This window comes from Schistocerca nitens, chromosome 5, assembly GCF_023898315.1.
Source record: "Schistocerca nitens isolate TAMUIC-IGC-003100 chromosome 5, iqSchNite1.1, whole genome shotgun sequence".
Lineage (NCBI taxonomy): Eukaryota > Metazoa > Arthropoda > Insecta > Orthoptera > Acrididae > Schistocerca > Schistocerca nitens.
In genome coordinates, this window is record NC_064618.1 from 802,849,387 (window position 1) to 802,869,257 (window position 19,871).

Here is a 19,871-nt window from a genome sequence, read left to right on the forward strand (position 1 = left end):
CACGTCCACGCTGTCGCGGCATGCTACCGGTGTTAAAGACTGCGATGGAGCTCCGTATGCCACGGCAAACTGGCTGACACTGACGGCGGCGGTGCACAAATGCTGCGCAGCTAGCGCCATTCGACGGCCAACACCGCGGTTCCTGGTGTGTCCGCTGCGCCGTGCGTGTGATCATTGCTTGTACAGTCCTCTCGCAGTGTCCGGAGCAAGTATGGTGGGTCTGACACACCGGTGTCAATGTGTTCTTTTTTCCATTTCCAGGAGTGTATTTCGCTCATAGCTTCCGCAGTAAAGGGGAAAGACAGCACCCTTGCCTCAGTATTTTTTTAATATGAGATCTCTTTTTTTTCTAATATTTGAAACATCTTACACGAGTGTCCCGTATGCATCTTATAGGTCGGTAAATCCTACGAGAGTGTCTTGATTTTTCTTAAGTCTTGCTTCCATTATAAAGTGTAACTCTGGCGCTTTTACTTTTCTTAAAGGCAGACTGATCGTTATCTAACAGATCTTCAATTTTCTTTCCTATGTTTTCTTTGGTGTATTACTCTCGCCATCAACTTCTATGCAGGACCTGCTGAGTGTACGGTAGCAGTCCTCACATTTACGAGGGTTGGGACTTTAATAGTGGCAACTATTTATTTACAGCTCGTACAAAATAGATACGTGTTTCAAAGTTTTACTGACCTTCAGAGTACTCACCAGCATTGTGTATAACCCGCTGCCAACGATGAGGAAGTCGTAGGGTACTCTTAGCAGTGCCACTTGTGTTGACAGTTCGAGCGGCGTGGTCTATTGCCCCGTTAACTTGTAACAGTTCTGCAGCGAATGCTGTGGAGTGTTTCCTTCAGTTTATAAATCGAGTTGAAATCACGAGGGCTTAAGTCAGGGGAGTGCAGCAGTTGGTATAGCACTTAGCAGCCCCATCAGTCAAACACATCAGTAACAGCTTGCACTGCACATGCTTGAGCATTGTCCTGCAAAATGATGGTCAGGTCCTACAGAAAGTGTCATCACTTCTGTCTCTAAGCTGGTCGTAGGTTGTGCTCCAAAAATAAACAGCATAGAGACAGAAGTGATGACACTTTCTGGAGGACCTGACCATCATTTTGCAGGACAATGCTCAAGCACGTACAGTGCAAGCTGTTACTGACTTGTTTGACTGATTGGGCTGCTAAGTGCTATACCACCTTCTGCACTCCCCTAACTTAAGCCCTCGTGAGTTCAACGCGATTTCTGAACTAAAGGAAACACTTCACGGCATTCGCTTCAGAACTGCTACAAATTCGTCGGGCAATAGACCGCGCCGTTCGAACTGTCAACACAACTGGCACTGCTAAGAGTATCCTACAACTTCCTCATCGTTGGCAACGGGTTGTACACAGTGCTGGTGACTACTTTGAAGGTCAGTAAAACTTTGAAACACGTAACTAGTTTGTTCTAGTTGTAAATAAATAGTTGCCACTACTAAAGTTCCAACCCTCATATCTGCTATTGTAGTCTGTAGGATTGTGTGGATGATTTTCTTCCTAAAATATCATGGAATGTCTCCAATATTATAGATCTACACAATAAACTGAATAATCCTAGCCAGCCGGTGTGGCCGAACGGTTCTATGCTCTTCAGTCTGGAGCGGTCGCAAGTTTGAATCCTGCCTCGAGCATGGCTGTGTGTGATGTCCTTAGGTTAGTTAGGTTTAAGTAGTTCTAAGTTCTATGGGACTGATGACCTCAGATGTTAAGTCCCGTAGTGCTCAGAGCCATTTGAACCATTTTTGAATAATCCTAATGCTGTGTCCACTCTTTATTCCAAACGGACAACCATTTCGTCTCTTATCATGTCAGCCGACAGTTTCTTCCCATTTCTCGTTTGGACCCTTAACGCAGCCGTTCCACCTACCAGCTCTCTTCTGCGTTTGACGCTATTATATCCTGGAACACTTTGTGTTGACGTGTTTGATTTGAATCTGCCTTCCGATTATGATTTACTTTTCGTTTCTTCACATTTTTGCTGCATCCATATTGCTTTAGTTTGTCCGCAATTCCAATTGACCTCAGTCAGTCATAATTGCTTTCTTTTCCTGAGAGTTTTTATATTTATTTCTTTCGTCCAACAGCTGAAGTACCCACGATTTCTTCGCAGTTACCGTTCTTATACCTATATCTGTCTGTACGACTTTACTTTTTATGTCTATATCTCCTCAACTGTACAGTACCGCAGAGAACTTCGAACGCACTTCCCTGTACTTTGACAGATCCTCATGACAGACGTGAATTGTAGCCTGCTGGCAGGGTCATTTACGTTACATAAAGCGTCTGCCTTGTGGTCCTAGAGCATATTGAATCCTCTACAGTTTAAAATGCTATATAGACAGTCAATCGATAAAAGATAAAGAACGGCCGCGACACGAAGTACCTTCTGGTGACAACTGGCTAGAACCGCAACTGCAGATAGCATTTCTTCCCAGCCGCATTTGTCAATAAACACGAGTATTGCGCCCACTATTTCCGGCAGTCCAGCAAGAAATATCGTCAGCTATTACGTGCGAGTTGCGTCAGCAGCCATATAAAGACGAGGAAGTAGATGACGGGGAAGATTGCTTTTATATTTGGCCTCCGGCGTTTGTATTGCACTCAGCCAACTAAAACACATGTTTAAATTGTATACCTAATTGTACGGAGAAAATACATGAACCGTGTCATTACCTAACAACATGAATTGGAGAGAGGACTATGTAAAACTGGTTTTAGTAAAGCAAGAAATACATAAAATTAAATGGGAAAGTTGGGATTTATATGAGAGTCAAATAGAACTGACGCTCCTGGAATGCAGAACAAAGCACACAAAATTACGAAGCATCCGAATAAACAAGAACGACCTACTTTAAACTAAATATAATATCCAAAAAAGAATGGTTAAAGCACTTGGATGTAAATGGACTGATAAAGAAGAAGATCCAGAAATAAATACGAATACCAACGACTGTAGAGAAGAACTGCAGAAGATTGTTCAAGAAACAAAAGAAAAATGTTGAGCACTGATAATATGAACATAGTGTTGATTAAATACGGATCTGATCAACTGATGTATACAAATTTTATGAATGTTCGCTGGCTGAGCGGACATGCTCCAGACGAATAGAATGTAGCTATGGTATGCCCTCCGTAGAAGGAAGGCGATAAATGACGATGTGCAAACCGAGAAATAAATCTGCTTAATTCCTGTTACAAACTGTACGTACGTTAAAAATTATAAATAAGTGATAACACCAATAGAGGAGTACGTACACTGGACATTAATTTTAGAAAACATTGATCATGTTCTACTTGTATTTTCTCTTTGGCATAAGTAAATGAAAAAAGAACAGAATTTAACTAATCAATTTATTTTATCGACGGTGAAAAGGAGTTTGAAAGGATAAAACGGATAATGCTATCGGAATCTCTAAAGGTAATTGGAGTTCAGCACATCTAATTACGGTCATTAAGTGATTATAAAAAAAATTAGAACATAAGGAAGGATCCTTACTGTAGAGAATAGGACAGAAACTGCCGGCATTGATAGACATGTTAGACAAGGCTGCCCATTGTGTCGAACCATTTTCAATGTTTCTCTTGACCATATCGTACATACTTGGTTGATTATATTAAACGACACATTAACAACTGGTAATTTTAATTTTGTGATGCTGCTGTTTGTTGAGGATCGGCTTATAATTTTAAATCTGAAGAAAGGTTCAAATTGCAGCACGTAAATGGAGCCAAACTGCTGCTAAATAAGTACCGTAATGAGACTAGCGACAGATAAAACCAAAATGATGGCATTTAAACGACTGAAACTCATAACAGCCAGAATTGCTGTAGATGGACAAATAATTGAACCAGTAAGAGAGTTTAAATATCTACGGTGCAACTTAAAATTTTCTAAGTCAGATGATATGGAGAAAAGACTGGCCACATTCAGACTTTTTGTGGAACTATACACAGCAAACGTAAAACATAACGTATGGAAAGAAACGCTAACTATACAAAGCAATAGCGTTACCTTTGTTGCTGCATAATAGCGAATGTTGGGCATGAGATCAAATGTGAGAAATCGAATAATCAGAGATGATGTTCTCCTCTTTGCAGCGGGATATTCATTGCTGGACAATAAAACAACTACCAATATCACACAAGAACTAAATGTAGATCCCATTACAACAATAACTGAAAAATACAGACTGAATTGGAAATACCACATCCAACGTCTCATAATGGGATAACTGAAGTTGCAGTTCTATATAAATCAATAGAAAAGAGAAACGTGGTCGTCTCTTAAAGAGATGGTGCAAAAAATTCTGAGGTGCAACAGGCCAAAAGGCCTAATCCTCGAAAACGATGATGATAGTGAAAATACATAAACGCATATATACAGATTTAAAATCTCAACCTGGCACAATTTTTTCCACAATAGCTTTTTAAAAATGGCGTTAAAAGTAAATCTGACAATTTTGTGTTGGCGATTCACGCTGTTTCTTAAATTTAGTCGTAAGTCATAAGTAAAGACGAAAATATAAAAACTGTGAAAATCTGCAGGCTTTTCCCTGTACTCTTAAGGAAATTGGCAACCACTTTATAAAGGCAAGTGTCTTTAGTAAACAAAAAAAGAAGCTGATTGGAACTTTCACAGTCAGATTTGGAATACAAAAACAAGATGTGGTACACGCTAGGTTGTAACTCGGAATCGCATTCACAGTCAGGAGAAGTGTCAACGCTGATTATACGTACATGTAAAGAAGCATGGTTACAGCGGAATTGAATGATGCTGGAAATCGTTGATCGGCCCAAATGCAAACCACGGTACTGCCGCATAATATCCACGTTTCCTTTGTTGGAACACATTGCCCGTCTCTTGCCCCTGCTGTTTCCCATGGTTCGTGACCTCACGTAAGTAGTCTGCATACTCGGCTTCAAATCGAGAACGATTCCTATCAGTGCAGTTTGTTTTGCTGATACGTCAACTTCGCCGAGAGCGGATATTTTGGCCTCCATATCTTACCCATCTCGGTTAAGTAAGCGGCCAGATTTGTTTACATGTAGGAATGCGGCCGCCCTAACATCTTACTGCAAAAGCTACAGGCTTTCTAATAGGTAATTAGAAAATTATGGATAACAAGGTGCTAAGAAGAGAAGTTTTCGTAAGTCCTAAGAAGTGGGAAGGAACTGTTAGGCATCGAGATCGAGTCATTTCAAATGTCAGCGTCAAGTATCCGTTCATGTCAGCTACAGAAGTGGTTAGAAACAACCGCCTGAGTGCGGTTGCTTTCCTCCATGTCTTCACCCTGTTGGTTTGGCTCTGAGAACTATGGTACGTAACAGCTGAGGTCATCAGTCCCCTAGAACTTAGAACTACTTAAACCTAACTAACCTAAGGACATCACACACATCCGTGCCCGGGCAGGATTCGAACCTGCAACCGTAGCGGTCGCGCGGTTCTGGACTGAAGCACCTAGAACCGCTCGGCCACAATGGCCGACCTCCTTGTTGGTTTCCATCACTGCAAGCCTGCAAGAAAACGAGCCATTTAGACGTCATCGATAAGCATTCATTGCTTTCCATCTTCAGTACTCGATTCTATAGTCAAACGAAAAAGATTTACGTCCGTACGAGGATGGTAGATTGTCTTTGTGGAGATCCGATGGTATTAGCTACAATACAAATTACCTTACTGCCACACCGCATTGTGCAATGTCAATCATCGGTGTCTGCCACTCAAAGAATGCATATGCAGTGTGAGAGTTAGCTGTAGTTTCATTCAACGTGCTCCCAGAGCAATAATCACGTTTTACAAAAATGTATTCTTTTGATCCAGCAGAAGAGATACTTATAATCCACTTGGTGCACAACAGTAAGCTTCACACATCGAAAATAACCAAAATTTGGATGAACAGACTCCCATAAATGTTGGCAAAAGTCTTCAGATACAAACTGAGCAAGTTCGGATATTGATGGTTTGACACTGGAGACTGTCTCAGGTCTACAATCGAAGGAATCAGTCAAGAGCTGTCTGAAGAAGCAACGGCGTTCGACTTACGTGATTCAAGAAAATTAGGAAAAATCTCGAACAAGACACCCGAAGATTCGTATCTACTGTTCTTAATCGCAATACTTTTCGTTGGGAGTTAATGTTAACACAAGAACATCCTACAAAAAGATTCCCGATTATGTCACAAGTGATAAGACGGATATTTCTACAAACAAAGTGAGAACAACTCCAAGGAGAAACAGCAATTTCCTGGTTACCTAAATCTGTGAGATGGTGCGTCTACATGGCTGCTAACGCATGGACCGATCGATGAAAAGGCGAAGGGAGCTTAGGACCGTAGAACCACACATTGAAGTGAACATGGACGTCGATGAAATTGTTTTGAGATAGAATTTCTGTTTATCACAGAAGGAAGTCCAAACAGAACGAAAATAACAAATATACAAATCAATTTAGTACAGAAACGTCCTTTAAATGTTTTTTGAAAGGAATGACAAAATATTGCCGGTGGACATTCGTGTTATTATTGTAGTTCAGTTCGAAGACTGGTCAGATGAAGCCCTCCATGGTAGTCTATCCTATTTAAGCTTCTTCATCTCTGTATAACTACCTCAGGCTGATCCTGCTTACTGCATTCAAGCCTTGCTCCCCCTTTACAATTCTTAACCCCCTCGTCCATCTCTCCCATACACACACACGTTTCCTTCCATTACCAAACTGATAATTGCTTGATGCCACACGATGTGTTGTATCAACTGATCCATTCTATTAGTCAAGTTGTGGCGTAATTTTTTTTTCCACTTTCATTCAATACCTTTGAACTTGTTGCTCGAAGTACCCATCCAATCCTCAGAATTCTGCTTAAGCACCACTGTTCTTCCTCTTGTCTGAATTGTCCTTCGCCCAAGTTTCACTACCGTACACGGCTTCACTCCAGACAAATACTTTCTCACGGTCGCAGGTTCGAATCCTTTCTCGGCCATGGATGTGTGTGATGTCCGTAGGTTAGTTAGGTTTAAGTAGTTCTAAGTTCTAGGGGACTGATGACCTCAGAAGTCCCATAGTGCTCAGAGCCATTTCAACCATTTTTGAAATACTTTCACAAAAGACTTCCCAACACTGAAATTTATTTTCAATGTTAACAAATACCCCTTTTAAGAAACGTTTTTCTTGCTATTGCCAGGCTGCATTTGATGTATTCCCTAAGTTCGAGAAAGTCATATAATCAACAGTCTATTCGTAATAGCTCAAGCGAAAATGCCCTCAAGATGTAATAGAACATCGCAAATCAGTGCTTTATAAAAGTGCACCACAGGTAGTAGTATAGTTGACTTTTTTCTGAGTCTCCAGTCTTCTGAGTGGCTTGATGCGGCCCGTCACAAATTCCTCTTATGTGCCAACCTTTTCATCTCAACCAATTGTAACCTGCGTCCTCAAAAATGGTTCAAATGGCTCTGAGCACTATGGGACTCAACTGCTGAGGTCATAAGTCCCCTAGAACTTAGAATTACTTAAACCTAACTAACCTAAGGACATCACACACATCCATGCCCGAGGCAGGATTCGAACCTGCGACCGCAGCGGTCGCGCGATTCCAGACTGTAGCGCCTAGAACCGCTCGGCCACTACGGCCGGCCCTACGTCCTCAATTATGTCCTGGCTATATTCCAGCCTCTGTCTTCTTCTACAGTTTTCAGCCTCTACGTCTCTCTAGTACCAGGTCCTAATATCCGGTCCCTTCTTCTTGTCAGTATTCCTTTCCTCGCCGATTCTGCGAAGAGCCTCGTCACTTCTTAGCTCATCAGTCCACCTCATTTTCAACATTCTTCTGTAGCAGCACATCTCAAATCCTTTGATTGTCTTTATTCCGGTTTTCCCCCAGTCTATTTCTCATTACCATACAATGTTCTGCTCTAAACGTACACCCTCAGAAATTTCTTCCTAAAAATTAAGACCTGTGTTTGATACTCCTAGACTTCTCATGGGCAGAAATGTCCCTTTTGCCCCAGCTACTTTCCATTTTATGTCCTCCTTGCTCCGTCCGTCATAGGTTATTTTGCTGCCTAGGTAGCAGAATTCCCACATTTCGGGATCACCAATTCTGATGCGAAGTTTCTCGATGTTCTCATTCTGCTCCTTCTCATTAGTTTTGTCTATCTTAGATTTACTCTCAAACCGTATTCTATACTCGTTAGACTGTTAATCCCATTCAACAGATACTGTAGTTCAATTTACTTCTATCGGGGATAGAAATGACATCAGCGACTTTTAGCATTGATATCCTTTCACTTAGAATTTTAATCCCACTCTTGAACCTTTCTTTTATTTCCATCATGGCTTCTTCGATGTGTAGCTTGAACAGTAGGAGCGAAAGACTACAACCCTGTCTTACACCTTTTCTATTCCGAGCACTTCGTTCTTGTTCCCTCTTGGTTCTTGTACACATCGTATATTACCCGTCTTCCCCTGTAGATTATCCCTCTTTTCTCATAATATCTAACATATTGCACCACTTTACATTGTCGAACGCTTTTTCCGGTCCAAAAATCCAATGAACGTGTCTTGATTTTGCTTCAGTGTTGCTTCCATCCATCAACCATAACGTCAGAACTGCCTCTCCGCTGGCTTTTCAAGTCAAACTCATCGTTATGTAGGAGATCTTCGATTTTCTTTTCCATTCTTCTGTGTACAGTTGACTATAGACCATTTATGTGATGCAGACACTGCATCACGGAAGTTTCACTTCCCCGGGTCGTCGTGTGTGATCTAATCTCCTATGTTTGCACTAATATTTTGGGTTATCTCCAGGAAAGGCCGCACCCAGTCCCATCCTGCCTGGCAGGAAGTGGCTGCAACGCCAGGCCGCTACGGACGTAGAGTACAGAGCGGCTGGAGGGCTACTCGCAGACAGCTGGAAAGCGCAGCGCACAAGATACCTCACTTTCTACGTATCCGGCAAGACGGTTGTGTTAGGTGAAATGTAAACGTCATGTTAAATGACAGTACTTGGTGAAAGACGTGATACTCTATCGAGGGCTCAGCCTCACATGTGTTGTAAATTACTAAAGAGTATTATTGTACTTTCAACATTGCAGCACAGTCAGCAATCGTGATAATCTAATATATAAGAAACTATCAGCCTCGATTGCGGTAATGAAACGAATCATTATCTAGGTTTCAGCCCAAATAATTGAGTCTTCTTCAGAAGATATACCTGAATCTATAATTTGTCTAAGAGGGCATGGTCTAGAAATAAAACTAAAGCAGCCTGAATAGGCGTAGTCACATTTTAAAATTGCGGTACACAAGTACTAAGTCAACACCAAGACTTAATTTAAGCTCTGGCGTGCGCCTCGTCTCCATGGACGCCGTGCGCTGGGCCTCGGGAGCTCACGTGACCAGATGACGCGCTGCAAATCGACATGGCGGGGAACATAGCGCATGTCTAAATCAGACCATGACTGTCAAAGATAAAAGATCAACGCAGTTATATCTTAAAACAAATAACTTATAGAAAGGTTGAAAATTTTAAACATAAAAGCCGGCCGTTGTGGCCGAGCGGTTCTAGGCGCTGCACTCTGGAACCGCGCGACCGCTGCGGTCGTAGGTTCGAATCCTGCCTCGGGCATGGATGTGTGTGATGTCCTTAGGTTAGTTAGGTTTAAGTAGTTCTAAGTTCTAGGGGACTGATGACCTCAGATGTTAAGACCCATAGTGCTCAGAGCCATTTGAACCATTTTTTAAACATAAAGCCTCTGCATCAGGTTATGACTGAAATGTAAAAAACTGTGCATGGATTTATATAAGTTCGAACACACTTCCCCGACTTACAGTATTAGAATACATCGGCCCTTTCACAACGAATGCTGCATAACGCACCCATCGTCATTGATGAAAGATGACATAGGACATAAAACAGCGAAACTGTAGTATGTAAACGCCATAATGCAATAATCTCTGTTAACCTGTACACAGATAGTCGAGTAGGTGTTTTTATTAGTTGATGTAGATATACTTCTTATTGCTGACACGCACTGAATGAAGAATATTATCAAGCTTAATTTTTTATCTTATTACTAAAAATAACGCGAGAGTGAACGAACAACGCCACTTCATCGCCATGTAATAGCAAATGACCAGCATAGGTCAAATTATGTTTTACATGTAAAAAATATGGTAATGCCCGCATCTATCCCACAGAAAATAGTCATATTCATGTAAGTCGTTAGTAGCCCACGGGCGGTGAAATGGAGCCTCAGGTGACAAGATGAAGTTTAGTTGGTCCGTGTCGACCTTTTGGGATTTAATTCCCTTTACATTTATTTGTAGTTGCAATCCAGAGACGACTTCATCTTTGTCCATTTATGGCATGCACATGGGCATATTAGTAGCTATATTTTATTTCTTTTTAATTCTTCCCTGTGAATAGCATGCCGTTTTCCCAGGTCAAGCGTCCATAAAACTCTCCTATGTGTTTTTTCGGGTCAAGCACATTTTATCATATCTATTTAACAATAGCCTTTAATATGAGAGGCGATTATTCTCTTTTGTAGCTCATAGTGAAACTGACCTCTGTTGGTCGATAGAGTATAAAACCACTCCGTCTACAGGCCACACCCGAGGCCCATCGGAATCATCCGACCGCCGTGTCATCCTCAGAGGAGGATGCGGATAGGAGGGGCGTGGGGTCAGCACACCGCTCTCCCAGTCGTTATGATGGTATTCTTGACCGAAGCCGTCACTGTTCGGTCGAGTAGCTCCTCAATTGGCATCGCGAGGCCGAGCGCACCCCGCAAAATGGAAACAGCGCATGGCGGCCCGTATGGTCACCCATCCAAGTGCCGACCACGCCCGACAGCGCTTAACTTCGGTGATCTCACGGGAACCGGTGTATCCACTGCAGCAAGGCCGTTGCCGATGGAGTATAAGGGCGATGATAGGGCGTTGAAGGTTCGTTCACGCAATTACCATATTTTTTACATGTGTGTTCGAACTTATAAAAATCCATGCATAGTTTGTTACATTTTAGTCATAACCTGGTGCAGAGGCTTTATGTTTAAGATTTTCAGTCTTTCTATATTTCTTTTAAGATATAACTGCGTTGGTCTTTTACCTTTGACACTCATGGTCTGAGTTAGACAGGCGTAATGTTCCCCGCCATGTCGATTTGCAGCGCCTTATCTAGTCCTACTTAGTTTCACGTGAGCTCCCGAGGCCCACCGCACGGCATCCATGGAGACGAGGCGCACGCCACAGCTTAAGTTAAGCCTTAGTACTTATGTGCTGACTTAGTACTTATGTACCGCATTTTTAAAACATGACTACGCCTAGTCAGGCTGCTTTAGTTTTATTTTAGACCATGCCCAATTAGACAAATTATAGATTCAGGTATATCTTCTGAAGAAAGCTCAAAAAATGGTTCAAATGGCTCTGAGCACTATGGGACTCAACTGCTGTGGTCATAAGTCCCCTAGAACTTAGAACTACTTAAACCCAACTAACCTAAGGACAGCACACAACACCCAGCCATCACGAGGCAGAGAAAATCCCTGACCCCGCCGGGAATCGAACAAGAAAGCTCAATTATTTGGACTGAAACCTATGTAAAGGTTGGTTTCATTACCGCAATCGATGCTGATAGTTTCTTACATATTAGGCTACTAAGGAGTAGCTTGATTGATGGCCAGCAAACGTTCCACTACTCCTTTTCACTTCCTTCTTTCCCTTTTAAAAGTTGGAACAGTATTGTGTCAGCAAAGATAGAAAACGGAGAAAATACTCGTGTAACATTGTATTTTCGCACTAACTTGTTACAAATGTAGACAATACGCAATGTTGAAAAAGAGTTACATGGGGCTACCTTCTATCCTAATTTCCGGAAAACAGCGTTCTGTTCCGTCTGTCGATCGCTATTTTATCTGTACGCATGCGACAGCATGAGAAAGCTTGCGCAGCCTAATGTGTACCAAAACCACTTTTTTCCCGGGCTCATGCCTCGGGTTCTATTTGTGATATAAGAGCAGTGTTTCGGATAGCTCTTTGGCTACGGATCACCTGTATACCTTACAGAAGGAACGTCTTGCTACAACTACCCTACAGTACAAAGTTTGAATACTACTTGCTGGCCGGAGTGGCCGTGCGGATCTAGGCGCTGCAGTCTGGAGCAGAGCAACCGCTACGGTCGCAGGTTCGAATCCTGTCTCGGGCATGGATGTGTGTGATGTCTTGAGGTTAGTAACCGATTAGATGTAGCATACGGTGCGCCATAAGAGGCTTATCGAGGCACTATTTAGTTGACGGACAACGTGGGTTTTCGATACCAGAACCGAACCGCGGGTTCCAAGAAGACTGAATTTTTTACGATATTTTCTTAAGATCCCGATCTCGTATAAATTTAAAAGTGCAAATGATCAATTTTCTTGTCGACTCATAACTGCCCAAAATAACTGACATCTTTAACCGCTCTCTGACGTCCAGCATTCTTCCTACAGCGTGGGAGAAGGGGCTCATGAAACCATTACCAAAGAAGGAATCTGGCAAACAACCTTCTTATTACAGGCCCATTTGCATTCTACCGGCACTGTGTAAGGCGTTAGAATACACAGTCCACGAACAGGTTACCAATTATTTAACACTGAATAACCTCTTACAAGGGAACCTCCCCATCGCACCCCCCTCAGATTTAGTTATAAGTTGGCACAGTGGATAGGCCTTGAGAAACTGAACACACATTAATCGAGAAAACAGGAAGAAGTTGTGTGGAACTATGAAAAAATGAGCAAAATGTATAAACTGAGTAGTCCATGCGGAAGATATGCAACATCAAGGATAATACTAGCACCGCAGCGTCGTGGTCCCGTGGTTAGCGTGAGCAGCTGCGAAACGAGAGATCCTTGGTTCAAGTCTTCCCTTGAGTGAAAAGTTTAATTTTTTATTTTCAGTTTATGTGACAAACTATTATGTTTTCATCAGTTTTTTGGGAGTCATTATCACATCAACAAGAAAACCTAAATCGGGCAAGGTAGAAGAATCTTTTTACCCATTCACCAAGTGTACAAGTTAGGTGGGTCGACAACATATTCCTGTCATGTGACGCACATGCCGTCACCAGTGTCGTATAGAATATATCAGACATGTTTTTCTGTGGAGGAATCGGTTGATCTATGACCTTGCGATCAAATGTTTTCGGTTCCCACTGGAGAGGTACGTCCTTTCGTCTACTAATCGCACGGTTTTGCGGTGCGGTCGCAAAACACAGACACTAAACTTATTACAGTGAACAGTGACGTCAATGAACGAACGGGCAGATCATAAATTCGCGAAAATAAAGAAATTACAATTTTCACTCGAGGGAAGACTTGAACCAAGGACCTCTCGCTCCGTAGCTGCTCACGCTAACCACGGGACCACGACGATACTCGACTTATGCTCTCCTTGATGTTACCTATGTTGCACATGGACTACTCAGTTTCTATATTTTGCTTATTTTTTCGTAGTTCCGCATAACTCCTTCCTGTTTTCTCGATTGATCTTTGTTCAGTTTTTCAAGGCCTATCCACTGTGCCAACTTATAACTAAATCTGAGGGGGGTGCGATGGGGAGGTTCCCTTGTTAGATGAATACCAGTCTGGTTTCCAGCAAAATCGCAGCACAACGACTGCTCTTATAAAAGTTACTGACGAATTAATACATGCCATGGACAAACAATAGGCTTCTATTATGTGCTTCCTGGACTTCAGCAAAGCTTTCGACACTGTTGAGTTTGACATTCTGATTGCTAAAATGACACGTCAAAATATTTCTTTACGTGCTGTGCAGCGGTTCCACTCATACCTTACATCCCGCCAGCAGTGTGTAATGGGTGGTGTGGATGGATGTTGTATCAGGGATCCCACAAGGATCAGTATTGGGCCCATTACTTTTCTCATTACATGTTAATGATGTGTCAACTATTCTCTCCCACTACAGATACCACCTATACGCTGATGACCTTCAGTTATATCTCAGTGCAAGTCCAGTAAACCCGCACACAGCCATCTATCATGTAAATGCTGACTTACTTGCTTTATCAGAATGGTCGCAGAACTTAGGTCTGAAACTAAGCCCTTCCAAAACGCAAGCAATCTTAGTCGCCCACAAAGTACTTATTACAGCACAGCACAGAGAATCTCTTCCATGCTTAATTTTGAATGGCACCGAAATAACCTTTTCTTCTTCTGCAAAGAACTTGGGCATAATCCTGGACTACCACTTAGACTGGACTGCACACACTACTGCAGCCTGCAAGAAAGTTTCTGCACCCCTTCATTGTCTACAGAAATATGAAAAAGTATTTCCATTCGGACTTACGAAGAAGCTCGCAGAATCTCTAACACTCCCTATTCTCGACTATGGCGATGCTATTCTTCAAGGACTTTCGTACGAAAACTCTCGCAGACTTGTACCGGCGATGAATGCGCTTGCGTACGATATATTTGTGAAGTTCGTTATTACGATCATGTCACTCCAGCCTAGGAACAATTATCGTGACTACGCCTGATAAACGTTTACTCCATCGTCTTCTCAATCATCAGACCCCTCTTACTCATCTTCAGCCATTACATTACTATCTGAACAGCACAGCAGAAATACTCGTTCTCAACTAAGTAAGATGCTCTCAGTACCACCACACAAGATCGTCATGTTTTCCAAATAATTTTCTGTATCCGGAACCCGACTTTGGAACAATCTTCCTCAAAATATCAGAGAAATTAAATCACTTCCAGGCTTCAAAAAGCAGCTAATGGTTCACCCTCTCTCGCAATAGCTATCTGTCCCACATACTAGTCTGCAGCCCACACTCTTCAATCCCCCCTCCCACTACAACTTTTCCCTTCTCTTCGCTTACAGAGTTGTTTACTTAAATCAAATCCTCTCCTAACAGCCACTATTACTGTTATTCCAATTTTCTTGTTCTTCAGCCTTTCTTTTTCTGACAATACTAAACATGATTTAAGTTGTTCTAAACCAGTCTATATTATTTTTAATGCACTTTGTTTTATTATTACTGTTATTATTGCCATTTATCCTTACTTTCATTATTGTCAACTATTATTATTATTATTATTATTATTATTATTATTACTATGCTTATTATCATCTCTAAGATTTTTATCATTTTCAGGAATGTTTTGGCAATATATCTGTATGTGTTGTTCCTGGTCAGATGTAAGAGCGAGCCTTAAGGCCCTTATCTGGTCAGGCTAAATAAGCAAATAAATAAATAAATAAATATCTGTTTCTGAGACAGAGGTTCAGAACCACCCTATTTGTTAACGTAAAATACTCACGTAAAACCGTGTGAGGCGAAATCTAAACAATAAGTAATCGCAGAAAATTGCTCTAATTTTAACGGTATATTCTCAAGATATTTATTTAGCGGTCAGATCTTCCCCTTTTCAAAAATATATTTATCCCGTATCGAGAAACACCGTAAACACATGGTTTTTGAGTACCACAACCGAGCCTCGGATTCCAAGACGTCTTTCCATGCAAATCGCTGTAATTCTTGACATCTACATCCATTTCCGAGATTAAGAGGTTCAAAGTTACCCCACTCGTACACGTAAAATACGCAAGTAAAACCCAGTGTGAAGTGGAAAAGTAGTTTATCACCAGAAGGTCTCTGAGATTCCCATCTTGTTTTAGTAATGAAGTACAAGCAAAATTTTTGAGCAGATAAAAGCCGGTCTGAAGGGGAAAATTTTAAATTTTAGCGTTATTTCAAATTCACGTAAGTAAAGTATCAAAATTTTATTCAGCTCCAGAAAGATGCTCCTATCGGATCACAAAAAAGGCGAATATGCTCGTGTTTAAGGACTCTGACCGGAAAGTGGGGTACCAGTTGCCTCATTGTCCGTTCAAAAATTTTGGCATGAAAATACAGGGTGTTTATAAACGAATATCGGGGTTTTAACGCTTTATAATATTTATTACGTTAAACTTACAATTATAAATGATATGTCAAATGAATGAGCAACTCACAGTTTTACCAAGAACCTTATAAATGTTCAATGCGAGCACCACTTGTCACACGGCACACATCAAGTCTATAGCCGAGTTCTTCCCAAACACTGGATAGGCCGCAAGGGGCCTAATGACAGGACTTGCTTTGCATGGCATCCACGTTCACCCGGCCTAAGGCCATGCGATTTTTTCCTTTGGAGCTTCATCAAGGATCGTGTGTACGAGCCTCCGCTACCAGCAGACCTACCTGAATTAAGAAACCTGATTGAAGCAGCTGTTGTTGCAATCACTGAAGACACACTTATCAACGTGTGAAGAAGAACTTGGCTGTAGACTTGATGTGTGCCGTGTGACAAATGGCGTTCACATTGAACATTTATAAGGTTCTTGGTAAAATTGTTTGAGTTGCTCTTTCATTTGAAGTATCATTCATAACTGTAAGTTTACTATAATAAATATTATAAAGCGTTAAAACACCGATATTCATTTATAAACACGCTGTATATTCGCGCTTTCCTATGCTGCGAAAGAAGGTGACAGAGATGGTGTGAAAGAGATGCGACAGTAATAAATACTGGAAAATAGTGATTGTGATATAGAAAGGGCGAAGGAGATGATCGCAGTGTGAGAGAAAGATAGGGACACAATGGCAGTGGAACATAGATAACAGTGACAGAACAGTGCTAGGACAAGAGTGAAGGAGCGTCATTGGGAGAGGAATAAAGAGGTAGAAAAAGTGTAAGTGGGTGGTAGCCAATGATGAGACAGAGTCTATGACAAAGACAACGAAAAAGAGAGAGATAGTGACAGTGAGAAGAGATAGCAACAGTCAGAAGGAATGAGTTAATAGTAGTAGCAGAGAGCAAGAGGCAGACAATGACAGTGAGTATTGGGACAGAATGAACGAGACTGTGGCTGTAGGAAGGAGACATTGATAGTGACAGTGACACAGAGAGAGACAGAGATAATGAGACAGTGAGCTGGGATGAGTGAGTGACTGTGAATGGGCAAGTGGGAGTGGATGGGTAAGACCGAGTTTTTAACAGCGATGGGCAAGTGGGTGTGAGAGAGTTACAGTCAGGGGAGACTGCGGGAGGGGGAGGTGGGTTGGACGTTAAAAAGAGCACCAATATACTCGTATTCCAAATTTTTTTGGAAAATTTTTAAAGGTACTGAGAAAGATAGAGTGAGCCAGAGCCACCTAGTACCCCAGTTTGCAGTCAGAGCCTTCTAATAACCAGTAGCATATTCGCCTTTTCTGTGCTCCGATGGGAGAATTTTTCCGCTGGTCTACATGATGATCGAAACGTTGCGTTTTATCGACGACATAACACAGCGAGACGTGCGAGAACAGCGCAGGTGCACCTACACTACTGGCCATTAAAACTGCTACACCACGAAGATGAAGTGCTACAGACGCGAAATTTAACCGACAGGAAGAAGATGCTGTGATAAGCAAATGATTAGCTTTTCAGAACATTCACACAAGGTTGGCGCCGGTGCGACACCTACAACGTGCTGACATGAGGAAAGTTTCCAACCGATTTCTCATACACATACAGCAGTTGACCGGCGTTGCCTGGTGAAACGTTGTTGTGATGCCTCGTGTAAGGAGCAGAAATGCGTACCATCACGTTTACGACTTTGATAAAGCTCGGATTGTAGCCTATCGCGATTGCGGTTTATCGTATCACGACATTGGTGCTCGCGTTGGACGAGATCCAATGACCGTTAGCAGAATATGGAATCGGTGGGTTCGGGAGGGTAATACGGAACGTCGTGCTGGATCCCAACGGCCTCGTATCACTAGCAGTCGAGATGACAGGCATCTTATCCGCGTGGCTGTAACGGATCGTGCAGCCACGTCTCGATCCCTGAGTCAACAGATGGGGACGTTTCCAAGACAACAACCATCTGCACGAACAGTTCGACAACGTTTGCAGCAGCATGGACTATCAGCTCGGAGACGGTGGCTGCGGTTACCCTTGACCCTGCATCACAGACTCAATGACGAACCTGGGTGCAGGAATGGAAAAACGTCATTTTTTCGGATGAATCCAGTTTCTGTTTACAGCATCATGATGGTCGCATCCGTATTTGGCGACATCGCGGTGAACGCACATTGGAAGCGTGTATTCGTCACCTAGCGTGATGGTATGGGGTGCCATTGGTTACACGTCTCGGTCACCTCTTGTTCGCATTGACGATACTTTGAACAGTGGACGTTACATTTCAGATGTGATACGACCCGTGGCACTACCCTTCATTCCAACCCCGTGAAACCCTACATTTCAGCAGGACAATGCATGACCGCATGTTGCAGGTCATGTACGGGCCTTTCTGGATACAGAAAATGTTCGACTGCTGCCCTGGCCAGCACATTCTCCAGATCTCCCACCAATTGAAAACGTCTGGTCAATGGTGGCCGAGCAACTGGCTCGTCACAATACGCCAGTCACTACTCTTGATGAACTGTGGTATCGCGTTGAAGCTGCATGGGCAGCTGTACCTGTACACGCCATCCAAGCTCTGTTTGGCTCAATGCCCAGGCGTATCAAGGCCGTTATTACGGCCAGAGGTGGTTGTTCTGGGTACTGATTTCTCAGGATCTATGCACCCAAATTGCGTGAAAATGTAATCACATGTCAGTTCTAGTATAATATATTTGTCCAATGAATACCCGTTTATCTTCTGCATTTCTTCTTGGTGTAGCAATTTTAATGGCCAGTAGTGTATAACGTAGAGGAAATGCGCTCGAGACCTACAGATAAACCTTCTAGCAGAGCCCCAGTACTCGCTAAGTAGCTTCGCAATTCACGGATCTAGCATCTAGCTGATTCACAGAGCGGTTAATTCACACTTTGTCCTCGAGCACGTCCTCTGGAATTTTTCACACGTGTTGCCACGTTTCCGGCCTCGTCACCACGGAAGGCCAACGTCTACCGGATATCTGCAGGCGTGCTAGCCGTGTCCTACTGTGAGACGGAAACCGTTTGCGGTGGAAGTGCGTTTACTGGTACTGCACTGTGCACATGCTGCACAGAGTATCAGGATGGGATACCAGCGAGTGAAGAGGACTTAGATATCACTCCAACAAACTCCAGCTGAACCATCAGCAAATCCAAGTAGGTAGCAAATCATTTCAAGATATGGCAACACATTATGTTTTCCATTTAGTAGGCTCTATGCCTTGAAGTATTCCTGAGACTGTTCAACGTCATCGTACAGATTTATTAAAATCAAAGTTTTTTTTCAGATAGATGTTAGACACACAGAAATTTTTAATTTTTTGGCTTCGAGTTGTACTAGAAAGTGTTGAGCGTTGGTTTTCGCGTCTACAAGATCTTCATTAAGTTTCACGGCTGCTCTCCGCGACGCCAAAACTATAAGCACTCAGACTCTTGAACGTACCTATCAAATCGCCCGCAGCCTTGGTTAAATTCTTTCTGAACTGCCTTCATACCGAAAACATAATTCTATTAAACTGGAAAGTGATTAACGGTTCAGTTTCGTTCATTGCCAGACAGCAGTGGTAAGCACACTGGGAGGACGACGGTTCAAACCGAGTCCGGCCACCCTGACTTAAGTTTTTCATGACTACTCTAAATTTCTTCAGGCAAATGGCGGAATGATTCATTTAAAAGGACGATTTCCTTCCCCATCCTTCCCCATTGGGACCGATAACCTCGCTGACTGGTCCCCTCCTCAAAATAAATCAACCAACCATCCAACCATTACAGACAAAAAATGTGAAGCACACTAGACACGGTCGGATGTCAATGAAACTTCTTACACGTACACACTGTCACAGTGTACGCAAATGCTTAGAGTTTCAATTC

General features: G+C 42.5%; 1 protein-coding gene and 1 pseudogene across 2 annotated transcripts in view; both read right to left on the minus strand.

Annotated features, from left to right (window-relative positions):
• LOC126259214 (peptidoglycan-recognition protein LA-like) overlaps nt 1-19,871 on the minus strand; it is a 204,333-nt gene that overhangs the window by 155,972 nt on the left and 28,490 nt on the right. The window lies entirely within an intron of this gene.
• LOC126261236 (5S ribosomal RNA) lies at nt 10,826-10,943 on the minus strand (annotated as a pseudogene).